The sequence below is a fragment of the Triticum dicoccoides genome, chromosome 7A, assembly GCF_002162155.2.
Source record: "Triticum dicoccoides isolate Atlit2015 ecotype Zavitan chromosome 7A, WEW_v2.0, whole genome shotgun sequence".
NCBI classification, from domain to species: Eukaryota; Viridiplantae; Streptophyta; class Magnoliopsida; order Poales; family Poaceae; genus Triticum; species Triticum dicoccoides.
The window spans coordinates 236,765,012-236,782,007 of NC_041392.1; positions in this window are offsets into that span (position 1 = coordinate 236,765,012).

The following is a 16,996-nucleotide window of genomic DNA, read 5'->3' on the forward strand; positions in this document are numbered from 1 at the left end:
TCTAGGGTTTAGTCTCTCCGATCTCGTGGTAGATCTACTCTTGTACTACCCATATCATCAATATTAATCAAGCAGGACGTAGGGTTTTACCTCCATCGAGAGGGCCTGAACCTGGGTAAAACTTTGTGTCCCTTGCCTCCTGTTACCATCCGGCCTAGACGCACAGTTCGGGACCCCCTACCCGAGATTCGCCGGTTTTGACACCGACATTGGTGCTTTCATTGAGAGTTCCTCTGTGTCGTCGCCGTCAGGCTCGATGGCTCCTACGATCATCAATAGCGATGCAGTCCAGGGTGAGACCTTCCTCCCCGGACAGATCTTCATCTTCGGCGGCTTCGCACTACGGGCCAATTCACTTGGCCATCTGGAGCAGATCGAAAGCTAGGCCCCTGGCCGTCAGGTCAGATTTGGAAGTTTAAACTACACGGCTGACATCCGCGGGGACTTGATCTTTGACGGATTTGAGGCACTGCCGAGCGCGCCGCACTGTCCCGACGAGCATGATCCAGCTCTGCCGCCGAACAGTGCCCTGGAGGCCACACCCGCATCGGCTTCGACCCTTAATTCGGAGCCAACTGCACCGATCGAGGATGGGCAGTTGGACGCCGCCTCAGGGGCTGCGATCCCAACGGTGATTGAGCCGAACAACAGCCCCGCACTCCGTGAGACTCGTGACTCCAAGGAGCCGGACTCCGAACCCTCCGCGCCCCTGCCGATCGAATCCGATTGGGCACCGATCATGGAGTTTACTGCCACGGACATCTTTCAGCACTCGCCTTTCGGCAATATTCTGAAGACACTGAAGTCTCTCCCTTTATCAGGAGAGCCCTGGCCGGACTACGGTCAGCAAGGTTGGGATTCGGACGATGAAGAAATTCAAAGCCCACCCACCACCCACTTTATAGCAACTGTCGACGATTTAACCGACATGCTCGACTTCGACTCCGAAGACATCGACGGTATGGACGCCGATGAAGGAGATGATGAAGAACCAGCGCCTACTAGGCTCTGGAAAGCCACCTCGTCATATGACATATACATGGTGGACACCCCAAAAGAAGGAGATGGCGACGGAACAGCGGAGGATGACCCCTCCAAGAAACAGCCTAAGCACCGGCGTCAGCGGTGCCGCTCTAAATCCCGCCAAAACAAATGCGGCGATTCTAGCACGGGAGATAATAACACTCCGGAAAGCGCCGAAGAAAATCCCCTCGAGCAAGATTTAGCACAGGAGGATGGAGAAACCAGCCCTCATGAGAAGGTGGCTGACACAGAGGTCGAGGACGATAATTATATGCCTCCCTCCGAAGACGAGGCAAGCCTCAACGACGATGAATTCGTCGTGCCAGAGGATCCCATTGAGCAAGAGCATTTTCAACACAGGCTTATGGCCACGGCAAGAAGCCTCAAGAAAAAACAGCAATAGCTTAGAGCTAATCAAGATTTGCTAGTCGACAGATGGACTGAAGTCCTTGCGGCTAAAGAGCATAAACTCGAACGCCCCTCCAAGAGCTACCCAAAGCGCAAGTTGCTACCCCGATTAGAGGAGGAAGCACTTGACGCAGCCGACCGACCACCTCGTGGCCGTGACAGAGAGGCCTCTCGGCCCTCCACTCAAGCCGCACCCCGTACCAAGGCACGGGAATATACGCCGGACTTGCGAGATATGTTGGAGGACAAGGCAAGGCAAACAAGATCGATCTATGGATCGCGCGGGCGCCCCACAGCTCGAGACGATAACCATCACGCCGGCCACAAATTCGGCAGGGCCAAAGACAGCAGACAAAGCTCATTAGAGCTACGTCATGATATAGCATAGTACAGAGGCGCCGCACACCCACTATGCTTCACAGACGAAATAATGGATCATAAAATCCCTGAGGGTTTCAAAACCGTAAACATTGAATCATATGATGGCACAACAGATCCTGCGGTATGGATCGAGGATTATCTCCTTCATATCCACATGGCCCGCGGCGATGATTTCCACGCCATCAAATACCTCCCACTCAAGCTTAAAGGACCAGCTCGGCATTGGCTTAACAGCTTGCCATAATGATCAATCAGTTGTTGGGATGACCTGGAAGCCGCATTCCTTGACAATTTCCAGGGAACTTATGTGCGACCCCCAGACGCCGATGACCTAAGCCACGTAATTCAGCAACCAGATGAATCGGCCAGGCAATTCTGGACACGGTTCCTAACAAAGAAAAATCAAATAGTCGACTGTCCGGATGCGGAGGCCCTAGCAGCCTTCAAGCACAATATCCCTGAGGAATGGCTGGCCCGGCACCTTGGACAGGAAAAGCCGAAATCTATGGCAGCACTCACGACACTCATGACCCGCTGTTGCACGGGAGAAGACAGCTGGCTTGCTCGTAGCAACAATATAACCAAGAACCCTAGTAATTCGAATGCCAGAGACAATAGCGGCAGGTCGCGTCGCAGCAAGCAGAAGCGCCGCATTAACGGCGACAATGTTGAGGATACGACAGTTAATGCCTGATTTAGAGGCTCTAAATCCGGTCACGGAAAAAGGCATTCAAAAGGAATCCTAGGGGCCCGTCCAGTTTGGACCGCATACTCTACCGCTTGTGCCAAATACATGGCACCCCCGAAAAGCCGGCCAATCACACCAACAGGGATTGTTGGGTGTTCAAGCAGGCAGACAAGTTAAACGCCGAAAATGAAGATAAGGGGCTGCATAGCGACGATGAGGAGGAGCCCCAGCCGCCGAACAAAAGTGGACAGAAGGGTTTTCCCCCACAAGTGCGGACGGTGAACATGATATACGCAACCCACGTCCCCAAAAGGGAGCGGAAGCGAGCGTTAAGGGACGTATACGTGGTAGAGCCAGTCGCCCCAAAGTTCAACCCATGGTCCTCCTGCCCGATCACTTTTGACCAAAGGGACCATCCCACTAGCATCCGTCATGGCGGATTCGCCGCATTGGTTCTAGACCCAATTATTGACGGATTTCATCTCACTAGAGTCCTTATGGACGGCGGCAGCAGCCTGAACCTGGTTTCCAGGATACAGTGCGGAAAATGGGCATAGATCCCTCAAGGATTAAGCCCACCAAAACAACCTTTAAAGGTGTAATACCAGGTGTAGAGGCCAACTGTACAGGCTCAGTCACACTTGAAGTGGTCTTCGGATCTCCGGATAATTTCCGAAGCGAGGAGTTAATCTTCGACATAGTCCCGTTCCGCAGTGGTTATCACGCAATGCTCAGGCGAACCGCATTCGCCAAGTTCAATGCGGTGCCGCACTATGCATACCTTAAGCTCAAGATGCCAGGCCCTCGAGGAGTAATTACGGTCAATGGAAACACCGAACGCTCCCTCCGAACGGAGGAGCACACAGCGGCCCTTGCAGCGGAAGTACAAAGCAGCCTCTCTAGGCAGTTCTCCAGTCCGGCCATTAAACGATCGGACACCGCCAAGCGTGCCCGGAGTAACCCACAACAAGACCGCCTGGCACGTTTCGAGCTGGTGTAGCAATGCGGTCCAACCCCAACCCTCACAAAAAGGCGACATCAGTGCTTCACGTACATAACTACACTCTAAAAATACCATGGGTACAGGGGGAGGGGCACCATCACGGCACGCCCGGAACGCGGCTTAAACTGCACTAGGGGTTGCCGATATTTTAATTTTCTCTTACTTTCAGGACTCCATTCTTCGGAAGGCCTGTTCGGCAGTTCAATTGCCGCACAAACGATGCAAGAACCAGGGAGGCAGCCAAGCCACGCCGCATTACGGAACTCACAGGTGGTCTCTATCACGAGCAGTATACCTGTTTCGCATACTATTCTGCAGCTTGCCCCTGGAGCAGACATGTTAAATAGTCCAACATTTTGTCGCATTATTTGTATCGTTCTTCTTTGATCGCAGCTATTTTTAATAAACGATGCATAGCTTTTGTCTATTTTTGCATTACCTTTTTATAAATATATGTTCCTTAACGACATGTTGCACCCGTACAATTTGGTACGGCCAAAATACACCAGGGGCTTTAGTACCCCTCAATATGGTGTGAGAAGTCCGAACACTTTCACAAGTGTGGCACCCCGAACTTATAGCATTATATGCATCGGCTCCAAATCATGTCTTGGGTCAATAGTTGGGTTTGCCCGGCTCCTATGTTTTGGTGCCTTACGTTCCGCTATATCGGCTAAGGTAGCACTAGGAGAACCACTGTGATTGTGCCCCAGTTGAGCTGGGCCGAGCACCTCAGTGGAGAAAGCTAAAACTGGCTGTCATGATGAAGCGAGAGCTGGTCGCTGTTCGAGAGGTTTTTTCGAGTCCCTAAAGACTTATGCCGCTTAGGGCGAGGAGTCGGCTCTGTCCGGCCAAGGCGTGGATAGCGCCACGAACTCGGTCTTCCAAATACTAGGGGCTTCGCCGAAATTTAAAATTATAGAATTCTATGGCTAAGTGAGAGTGTTCACACGTTATAGTCCGATTGCCTTGTTCGTTGGGCTAAGCGCCTCCCTCGAAGGACCCAAACATGGGAAAAAGAGCGCTCAGGTTTATCCCCGAACACCCCAGCACTAGCGGCATGGGGGCAGAAGCCAACGACTCTCCATCTCTCAGAATTGATAAACAGCCGCACAGAAGGCAATATTTTAAATTCCAACAGCATTGCTTAGCGCATATGAACAAGTTTTCAGCGCACATGACAAAAACGAGCGAGTTTTACTCAAAAATTACATCCCTAGAACATTCATCCGCCACAAGGCGGGCACCCTTCAGAACATCCTTATAATAATTTTCGGGCTTGCGATGCTCTTTCCCCGGCGGTGGCCCTTCCTTCACAAGCTTCTCGGCATCCAGCTTGCCCCAATGCACCTTAGCACGGGCAAGGGCCCTACGGGCACCTTCAATGCAGACGGAGCGCTTGATGACTTCGAGCCTTGGACATGCCTCCACCAGCCGCCGCACCAGCCCAAAATAGCTCCCAAGCGAAGCCTCTCCAGGCCACAGCCGGACCAAAAGGCCCTTCATGGCATGTTCGGCCGCCTTGTGGAGCTCGACCAGCTGCTTCAGCTAGTCGCTCAGGGGTACGGGGTGTCCGGCCTCAGCATACTGAGACCAGAACACCTTCTCGGTCGAGCTGCCCTCCTCGGCTCGATAGAATGCAGCGGCATTGGATACACTCCGGGGAAGATCTGCGAACGCCCCTGGAGAGCTCCGGATTCGGGTAAGTAACAAGTAACTCACGTTTATGTGTTTGCTTTGCATAAAGAATGCCTTACCCGCTGCTATCTTCTTCGCCTCATCCAACTCCTGGAGGGTCTTTTGGGATTCGTCCTTGGCAGAATTGGCATTTTCAATAGCTGCCGCGAGCTCGGACGCTCGCGTCTTTGAGTCAAGCTCCAAACTCTCATGCTTTTTGATGAGAGCCTGGAGCTCTTGCCGTACCTTGCCAACCTCGGCCTCGTATTTCTCCCGCTCGGTGCGCTCCGTGGCCACCCTCTTCTCGGCCTCGGCCAGCGCCTGCTTCAGGGTCGCCACCTTAGACGTGGCCCCTACAATAGCCACGATAGTCCTATCATTTTTTGCAATTGCACCCTTTTTTATACATATTCAAACAAGGTATTTCTTACCTTCCTTCTCCTTGAGCTGCTTCTTGGCACGCCCGAGCTCTTGCTCGGACTTCTCGAGGCTCTGCTTCAGCGTGTCCACTTCCGCAGTTAGTACGGTGGACGCGAGCAGAGAAGCCTGCATACGGATATTGACTCCTTTGTTAGACTCCTGCGAATTTTTGATCCTCAATTCGGCTTTTCTTCGCGAACGCCCAATAGAGCATCAGGGGCTACTGTCTATGCGGTAATATTATTTACACATTATTTACTTACCTCAAAGCCTGTCAAAAGGCTAGTACAAGCTTCAGTCAGTCCGCTCTTGGCGGACTGAACCTTCTGGACCACCGCACTCATAATAGAGCGGTGCTCCTCGTCGATGGAGGCGCCTTGGAGCGCCTCCAACATATTGTCCGGCGCCTCCGGTTGGACGGGGGTCACCGGCGCGGCGGGCTTGCTCCTCTTGGAAGGAGGTCCCCCGCCGGACTCTGGAACCTTTGAAGGTTCTGGAGCAGTGTCCGGCCAGCCGGACTTGGAGCCCTGGGGGGATTCATCCCCTTTACTCCTGGAGTCCGGGAGGTCGCCTTGCGGCGCCTCCAGGACCACCTCCTCCCGGCTTGGAACCTGTTGGGACAACACTTCGGTGTCGTCCGTAGGGCGGGGGGATGAGGCCGTCAGAAGCGAGTTCACATCCGACGAGTCCAGTGAGCCGCTCGATGACGCGTCGAGCCGGTCTTTGGGTGGGCTGCATAAACATATTCGGCGTAAGGGAAAGCTATGCAAATAAATGAATAATGTGAGTTACTCTAGTATCCGGATACTTACGATTTCGCCAGGGGCTTGGCTCTGGGCTGCCACTCCTCTCCGCCGTCGTCGGCGTTGGTGGAGTAGTCCAGAGGAAGGGTTTTCCCCTTCTTGGACCCTCCAGCCTCCCCAGAGAGGGCGACCTTCCTTTTCTTCTCTCCTCCCGCCGAAGGGGGAGAGGTTCCTTCTTCTTCCTCCTCGTCTTCACCGGAGGAATGCGCCTCGGAACCGCCGGATGATGAATCCGACACCTCCTGGCGCCGGGCACTCTTTCGAGTCCCCGTGGCCTTTTTCGCGGCCTTCTTCTCCGGCACCACATAGGGTGCCGGAACCAGTAGCTTCGCCAAGCGAGCGTCCGCTGGGCCTTCGGGCAAGGGAGCCGGACGGTTGATCTGTCCGGACATCACCTGCCAATCCTGTCAAAGGTAAGGGAGCTTAGATCCCACATGGAGTCAAACTATGAAAAACTGATACCCTGTAAAAGAAAAAAAACAACTTACCGCATGAGTGTGACGCTGCATACTGAATCCGCGATCCTCAGTAGCGGATGCGGGGGCCTCGGCGCCCTTGAAAAGCACCTTCCAGGCATCTTCGTATGTCGTGTCGAAGAGCCTGCTCAAAGTTTGGTGCCGCGTCGGGTCGAACTCCCACAGGGTGAAAGCCCGTTGTTGACACGGGAGGATCAGGCGGATGAGCATAACCTGGATTACGTTGACAAGTTTGAGCTTCTTGTCCACCAGGGTTTGGATGCATGTTTGGAGTCCGGTTAGCTCTCCTTTTTTACCCCAAGACAGGCTCGTCTCCTTCCAGGAGGTGAGCCGCGTAGGGTGTCCGGATTGGAACTCGGGGGGTGCGACCCATTTGGCGTCGCGTGGCTCAGTGATGTAAAACCACCCCGATTGCCACCCCTTCAGGGTCTCCACAAAGGAGCCCTCGGGCCATAAGACATTGGCCATCTTGCCAACCATGGCGCCTCCGCACTCCGCCTGGTTGCCGCGCACCACCTTCGGCTTGACGTTGAAAGTCTTGAGCCATAGGCCGAAATGGGGGCGGATGCGGAGGAAAGCCTCGCACACGATGATAAACACCGAGATGTTGAGGACGAAGTTCGGGGCGAGATCGTGGAAATCCATGCCGTAGTAGAACATGAGCCCCCGGACAAATGGGTGAAGAGGAAAGCCCAGTCCGTGGAGGAAATGGGGGAGGAACACCACCCTCTCATGGGGCCTAGGGGTGGGGATGAGCTGCCCCTTTTCGGAAAGCCGGTACACGATGTCGTTAGACAGGTATCCGGCCTTCCTCAGCTTTTTGATATGTACCTCTGTAACGGAGGAGACCATCCACTTGCCTCCTGCTCAGGACATGGCTGGAGAAGATTGAGGTTTGAGTGCGGACTGGGGCGCTGGAGCTCGAGTGCGCAAGAATGGATAGGCAAAGGAGTAAGAAGGCGTAGGTGGAAAGGTGGATCCTTATCCCCGTATATGGGTGGACGCATCTACATGTCCCCACCAGCCTGGTAAAACTCGCCTATCTCCAAGCGACATAACCAATGGCGCGGTTGGGTTACCCACGCCCGTATTGATGAGAATACCGGAATAAGGGGACACGATCTCTGCTTCGACAAGACGTGCCAAGGAAACCGCCTCGCATGACGCGCTGAGGTGGGATAATGAAACGACTCGGATAAAGGCTTAGTCGTGGTGTGTCGCACTACGGAATACGTCAGCAAATTAGATTTGTGTAAATATTGTTCTCTCTATGGCAATATGTGGAAACTTATTTTGCAGAGCCAGACACTATCTTTGTGTTCAAAATCTTCTATGAAGTACTTGGAGGAGGAACCCGCCTTGCAATGCCGAAGACAAACTGCGCGCCGGACTCGTCATCATTGAAGCCTGGTTCAGGGGCTACTGAGGGAGTCCTGGATTAGGGGGTGTTCGGATGGCCGGACTATACCTTCAGCCGGACTCCTGGACTATGAAGATACAAGATTGAAGACTTCGTCCCATGTCCGGAAGGGACTTTCCTTGGTGTGGAAGGCAATCTTGGTGATATGGATATACAGATCTCCTACCATTGTAACTGACTTGGTGTAACCCTAACCCTCTTCGGTGTCTATATAAACCGGAGGGTTTTAGTCCGTAGGACAACATACACATCAACAATCATACCATAGGCTAGCTTCTAGGGTTTAGCCTCTCCGATCTCGTGGTAGATCTACTCTTGTACTACCCATATCATCAATATTAATCAAGCAGGACATAGGGTTTTACCTCCATCGAGAGGGCCCGAACCTGGGTAAAACTTCGTGTCCCTTGCCTCATGTTACCATCCGGCCTAGATGCACAGTTCGGGACCCCCTACCCGAGATCCGCCGGTTTTGACACCGACAACCCCCTTTTATAGGAGCTCTCGAATCCAACCGTTATGTGCTCAGTCCACGCACGAGCGGTACTACCGCTCAGGGGAGCGGTACTACCGCCCGGGAGGTAGAACACGGAGAGCGGAGTGAAACAGAGTGCGAGGCGGAGCCGTATGAGCGGCACTACCGTTGGAGCCAGCGGTACTACCGTTGGTCGCAGCGGTACTACCGCTTGGCCCAGCGGTACTACCGCTGGGACCGCGTGATGTCTACTACACAACCTTCTTCTTGTAGACATTGTTGGGCCTCCAAGTGCAGAGGTTTGTAGAACAGTAGCAAATTTCCCTCAAGTGGATGACCTAAGGTTTATCAATCCGTAGGAGGCGTAGGATGAAGATGGTCTCTCTCAAGCAACCCTGCAACCAAATAACAAGGAGTCTCTTGTGTCCCCAACACACCCAATACAATGGTAAATTGTATAGGTGCACTAGTTCGGCGAAGAGATGGTGATACAAGTGGTATATGGATAGTAGATAATAGTATTTGTAATCTGAAAATATAAAAACAGCAAGGTAACTAATGATAAAAGTGAGCGTAAACGGTATTGCAATGCTAGGAAACAAGGCCTAGGGTTCATACTTTCACTAGTGTAAGTTCCCTCAACAATACTAACATAATTGGATCATAAAACTATCCCTCAACATGCAACAAAGAGTCACTCCAAAGTCACTCATAGTGGAGAACGAACGAAGTGATTATGGTAGGGTACGAAACAACCTCAAAGTTATTCTTTCCAATCAATCCATTGGGCTATTCCTATAAGTGTCACAAACAGCCCTAGAGTTCGTACTAGAATAACACCTTAAGACACAAATCAACCAAAACCCTAATGTCACCTAGATACTCCAATGTCACCTCAAGTATCCATGGGTATGATTATACGATATGCATCACACAATCTCAGATTCATCTATTCAACCAACACAAATGACCTCAAAGAGTGCCCCAAAGTTTCTATCGGAGAATCACGACGAAAACGTGTGCCAACCCCTATGCATAGGTTCCCAATGTCACGAAACCCGAAAGTTGATCACCAAAACATGCATCAAGTGGCACGTGGTATCCCATTGTCACCACAGATATCCACGGCAAGACATACATCAAGTGTTCTCAAGTCTTTAAAGACTCAATCCGATAAGATAACTCCAAAAGGGAAACTCAATTCATTACAAGAGAGAAGAGGGGGAGGAGAAACATAAGATCCAACTATAATAGCAAAGCTTGCGATACATCAAGATCGTGCCAAATCAAGAACACTACTGGTACATACCCTCAGCCCCGAGGGAGAACTACTCCCTCCTCGTCATGGAGAGCACCGGGATGATGAAGATGGTCACCGGAGAAGGATTGCCCCCTCCGGCAGGGTGCCGGAACTGGTCTAGATTGGTTTTTGGTGGCTACGGAGGCTTCTGGCGGCGGAACTCCCGATCTATTGTGCGTTCTGGAAGTTCTAGGGTATATGGAGTTATATAGGCAGAAGAAGCACGTCAGGGGAGCCATGAGGGCCCCACGAGGCAGGAGGGTGCGCCCCAGGGGGGTGGGCGCGCCCCCTACCCTCGTGAGCTCCTCCTTCCTTCCTTGACGTGGGGTCCAAGTCCATCGGGTGGCTTTCGTTCCAAAAATAACTTCTCTAGTTGATTTCGTTTCGTTTCGACTCTGTCTGATATTCCTTTTCTTTAAAACACTGAAATAGGCATAAAACAGCAAATCTGGGTTGGGCCTCCGGTTAATAGGTTAGTCCCGAAAGTAATATAAAAGTGGATAATAAAGCCCATTATTGCCCAAAACAGTAGATAATATAGCATGGAGCAATCAAAAATTATAGATACATTGGAGACGTATCAAGCATCCCCAAGCTTAATTCCTGCTCGTCCTCAAGTAGGTAAATGATAAAAAGATAATTTTTGATGTGGAATGCAAGTTGGCATAATTTTAATGTAATTCTTCTTACTTGTGACATGAATATTCAGATCCATAAGATTCAAGACAAAAGTTCATATTGACATAGAAATAATAATACTTCAAGCATACTAACTAAGCAATCATGTCTTCTCAAAATAACATGGCCAAAGAAGGTTATCCCTACAAAATCATATAGTCTGGCTATGCTCTATCTTCACCAAACAAAATATTTAAATCATGCACAACCCCGATGACAAGCCAAGCAATTGTTTCATACTTTTGATGTTCTCAAACTTTTTCAATCTTCACGCAATACATGAGCATGAGCCATGGACATAGCACTATAGGTGGAATAGAACGGTGGTTGTGGAGAGGACAAAAAGGGAGAAGATAGTCTCACATCGACTAGGCGTATCAACGGGCTATGGAGATGCCCATCAATAGATATCAATGTGAGTGAGTAGGGATTGCCATGCAAGGGATGCACTAGAGCTATAAGTATATGAAAGCTCAACAAAAGAAACTAGTGGGTGTGCATCCAACTCGCTTGCTCACGAAGACCTAGGGCATTTTGAGGAAGCCCGTCATTGGAATATACAAGCCAAGTTCTATAATGAAAGATTCCCACTAGTATAGAAAGTGACAACATAGGAGACTCTCTATCATGAAGATCATGGTGATAATTTGAAGCACAAGTGTGGTAAAAGGATAGTAGCATTGTCCCTTCCCTCTTTTTTTCTCATTTTTATTTGGCCTTTCTTTTTTATGGCCTTTCTCTTTTTCCTTTTTTTTGGGCCTTCTCTTTTTTATGGCCTTTCTTAATTTTTTTATTTTCGTCCGGAGTCTCATCCCAACTTGTGGGGGAATCATAGTCTCCATCATCCTTTCCTCACTGGGACAATGCTCTACTAATGATGATCATCACACTTTTATTTACTTACAACTCAAGAATTACAACTCGATACTTAGAACAAGATATGACTCTATATGAATGCCTCGGCGGTGTACCGGGATGTGCAATGATGAATGAGTGACATGTATGGAAGAATTATGAACGGTGGCTTTGCCACAAATACGATGTCAACTACATGATCATGCGAAGCAATATGACAATGATGAAGCGTGTCATAATAAACGGAACGGTGGAAAGTTGCATGGCAATATATCTCGGAATGGCTATGGAAATGCCATAATAGGTAGGTATGGTGGCTGTTTTGAGGAAGGTATATAGTGGGTGTATGATACCGGTGAAAGGTGCGCGGTACTAGGGAGGCTAGCAATGGTGGAAGGGTGAGAGTGTGTATAAGCTATGGACTCAACATTAGTCATAAAGAACTCACATACTTATTGCAAAAATCTATTAGTTATCAAAACAAAGTACTACGCGCATGCTCCTAGGGGGATAGATTGGTAGGAAAAGACCATCGCTCGTCCCCGACCGCCACTCATAAGGAAGGCAATCAATAAATAAATCATGCTCCGACTTCATCACATAACGGTTCAGCAAACGTGCATGCTACGGGAATCACAAACTTCAACACAGGTATTTCTCAAATTCACAACTACTCAACTAGCATGACTCTAATATTACCATCCTCATATCTCAAAACAATCATCAAGTATCAAACTTCTCTTAGTATTCAACACACTCATAAGAGAATTTTATTATTAATCTTGTATACCTAGCATATTAGGATTTTAAGCAAATTACCATGCTATTTAAGACTCTCAAAATAATCTAAGTGAAGCATGAGAGTTCATCTATTTCTTCAAAATAAAACTACCACCATGCTCTAAAAGATATAAGTGAAGCACTAGAGCAATAACACACTACTCCGAAAGATATAAGTGAAGATCAATGAGTAGTCGAATAATTATGCAACTATGTGAAGACTCTCTAACATTTAATAATTTCAGATCTTGGTAATTTATTCCAATAGAAAGCAAAGCAAAACAAAATGACATCTAAGAATAGCAAACATCATGTGAAGAAGCAAAAACTTAGGATCAACCATTACTAACCGATAGTTGTTGAAGAAGAAAGGTGGGATGCCAACCGGGGAATCCCCAAGCTTAGATGCTTGAGACTTCTTGAAATATTATCTTGGGGTGCCTTGGTCATCCCCAAGCTTGATCTTTTGTGTCTCCTTAATTCCTCTCATATCACGGTCTCCCGAAATCTCAAAAGCTTCATCCACACAAAACTCAACAAGGACTCGTGAGATAAGTTAGTATAAACCATTGCAAAAACCTTATCATAATCTACTGTAGCAAATTACTAAAATTATTATTCAACATTGAATACTAAATGCCTCTTCATATTTAATAGTCCTATCCTCAAATAGAATCATTAAAGAAGCAAACATATGCAAACAATGCAAACATAACAGCAATCTGCCTAAACAGGATAGTCTGTAAAGAATGCTGCAACATCCATACTTCCCTAACTCCAAAAATTATTAAAGAAAATTCCCACTGTAGTAAATTTATCAGATCTTAATATGCAAAAGGTTTCAACATTTTATCACATTCTGACTTTTCTAGGGAATTATTGCAACAGCGGTAAACTTTCTGTTTTCAAACAGCAACATGAAGACTTGTAACATAGGCATAGTAAAGGCTATCAATGCCACTTTTATTGAAATAAAATATGCAAAACATTGTTCTAAATAACAGCAAGAAAATCCTAACAAAATAAATTGACGCTCCAAGCAAAACACATATCATGTGGTAAATAAAAATATAGCTCCAAGTAAAGTTACCGATGAACGAAGACGAAAGAGGGGATGCCTTCCGGGGCATCCCCAAGCTTAGGCTCTTGGTTGTCCTTGAATATTACCTTGGGGTGCCTTGGGCATCCCCAAGCTTAGGCTCTTGCCACTCCTTATTCCATAGTCCATCGAATCCTTACCCAAAACTTGAAAACTTCACAACACAAAACTTAAAGTAGAAAACTCGTAAGCTCCGTTAGTATAAGAAAGTAAATCACCACTTCAAGGTACTGTAATGAACTCATTATTTATTTGTATTGGTGTTAACCCTACTGTATTCCAACTTCTCTATGGTTTATAAACTATTTTACTAGCCATAGATTCATCAAAATAAGCAAACAACCCACGAAAAACAGAATCTGTCAAAAACAGAACAGTCTGTAGTAATCTGAGTCAAACGTATCCTTATGGAACTCATAAAATTCTCAAATAAATTTCTGGACCTGAGGAATTTATCTATTAATCATATTCAAAAAGAATTAACTAAATATCACTCTCCAAATAAAAATGACAGTAGTTCTCGTGAGCGCTAAAGTTTCTATTTTTTGACAGCATGATCAACAAGACTTTCCCCAAGTCTTCCCAAAGGTTCTACTTGGCACAAACACTAATTAAAGACATAAAACAACATCTAAATAGAGGCTAGATGAATTATTTTTTACTAAACAGGAGCAAAAATCAAGGAACAAAAAATAAAGTTGGGTTGCCTCCCAACAAGCGCTATCGTTTAACGCCCTAGCTAGTCATGATGATTTCAATGATGCTCACATAAAAGATAAGAATTGAAATATAAAGAGAGCATCATGAAGAATATGACTAGCATATTTAAGTCTAACATACTTCCTATGCATAGGGATTTTTTGAGCAAACAACTTGTGGGAACAATAATCAACTAGCATAGGACAACAAAACAAGCATAATTTCAAGATTTTAAGCACATAGAGAGGAAACTTGATATTATTGCAATTCCTACAAGCATATATTCCTCCTTCATAATAATTTTCAGTAGCATCATGAATAAATTCAACAATATAACCAGCACCTAAAACATTCTTTTCATGATCTACAAGCATGAAAATTTACTACTCTCCACATAAGCAAATTTCTTCTCATGAATAATAGTGGGAGCAAACTCAACAAAATAAATATCATGTGATTGAAAATTAAGATCAAGATGACAAGTTTCATGATTATCATTATTCTTTAAAGCATACGTGTCATCACAATAATCATCATAGATAGGAGGCATTCTTTGATCATACTAAATTTTTTCATCAAAGCTTGGGGGACAAAAAATATCATCTTCATCAAACATAGCTTCCCCAAGCTTCTGGCTTTGCATATCATTAGCATCATGGATATTCAAAGAATTCGTACTAACAACATTGAGATCATGCTCATCATTCAAATATTTAGTGCCAAACATTTTATAGATTTCTTCTTCTAGCACTTGAGCACAATTATCCTTTCCATCATACTCACAAAAGATATTAAAAAGGTGAAGCGTATGGGACAAGCTCAATTCAATTTTTTTTGTAATTTTCTTTTATAAACTAAACTAATGATAAAACAAGAAACTAAAAGACTCGATTGCAAGATCTAAAGATATACCTTCAAGTGCTAACCTCCCCGGCAACGGCGCCGGAAAAGAGCTTGACGTCTACTACACAACCTTCTTCTTGTAGACGTTGTTGGGCCTCCAAGTGCAGAGGTTTGTAGAACAGTAGCAAATTTCCCTCAAGTGGAAGACCTAAGGTTTATCAATCCGTAGGAGGCGTAGGATGAAGATGGTCTCTCTCAAGCAACCCCGCAACCAAATAATAAGGAGTCTCTTGTGTCCCCAACACACCCAATACAATGGTAAATTGTATAGGTGCACTAGTTCGGCGAAGAGATGGTGATACAAGTGGTATATGGATAGTAGATAATAGTATTTGCAATATGAAAATATAAAAACAGCAAGGTAACTAATGATAAAAGTGAGCGTAAATGGTATTGCAATGCTAGGAAACAAGGCCTAGGGTTCATACTTTCACTAGTGTAAGTTCCCTCAACAATACTAACATAATTGGATCATAAAACTCCAAAATCACTCATAGCGGAGAACGAACGAAGAGATTATGATAGGGTACGAAACCACCTCAAAGTTATTCTTTCCAATCAATCCGTTGGGCTATTCCTATAAGTGTCACAAACAGCCCTAGAGCTCGTACTAGAATAACACCTTGAGATACAAATCAACCAAAACCCTAATGTCACCTAGAAACTCCAATGTCACCTCAAGTATCCGTGGGTATGATTATACGATATGCATCACACAATCTCAGATTCATCTATTCAACCAACACAAAGGCTCTCAAAGAGTGCCCCAAAGTTTCTACCAGAGAATCATGACGAAAACGTGTGCCAACCCCTATGCATAGGTTCCGAATGTCACAAAACCCGCAAGTTGATCACCAAAACATACATCAAGTGGCACGTGGTATCCCATTGTCACCACATATATCCACGGCAAGACATACATCAAGTGTTCTCAAGTCTTTAAAGACTCAATCAGATAAGATAACTCCAAAGGGGAAACTCAATTCATTACAAGAGAGAAGAGGGGGAGGAGAAACATAAGATCGAACTATAATAGCAAAGCTCGCGATACATCAAGATCGTGCCAAATCAAGAACACGAGAGAGAGAGAGAGATCAAACACATAGCTACTGGTACATACCCTTAGCCCCGAGAGAACTACTCCCTCCTCATCATGGAGAGCACCAGGATGATGAAGATGGTCACCGGAGAAGGATTGCCCCCTCCGGCAGGGTGCCGGAACGGGTCTAGATTGGTTTTCGATGGCTACGGAGGCTTCTGGCGGCGGAACTCCCGATCTATTGTGCGTTCTGGAAGATTTAGGGTATATGGAGTTATATAGGCAGAAGAAGCACGTCAGGGGAGCCACGAGGGCCCCACGAGGCAGGGGGGCGCGCCCCTACCCTCGTGAGCTCCTCCTTGCTTCCTTGACGTGGGGTCCAAATCCATCGGGTGGCTTTCGTTCCAAAAATAACTTCTCTAGTTGATTTCGTTCCGTTTCGACTCCCTCTGATATTCCTTTTCTTCAAAACACTGAAATAGGCATAAAACAACAAATCTGGGCTGGGCCTCCGGTTAATAGGTTAGTCCCGAAAGTAATATAAAAGTGGATAATAAAGCCCAATATTGCCCAAAACAGTAGATAATATAGCATGGAGCAATCAAAAATTATAGATACGTTGGAGACGTATCACCGCGCACAACGCCTTACCACGAGCACAGGGAGAAGGAACAGTGAGGAGGGCCATTGAGCGGTACTAGGGGCGGTGGTAGCTGCGGTACTACCGCACATGAGCGGTACTACCGCTCCTACTGCCGCTGAACCCGACATGAGAAAACCACGTCTCGAATCGAGGCGGTACCAACGCGGAACCGGAGCCGTACTACCTCTTATGGCCATGGGTGGTACTACCGCTGTGGGACAGCGGT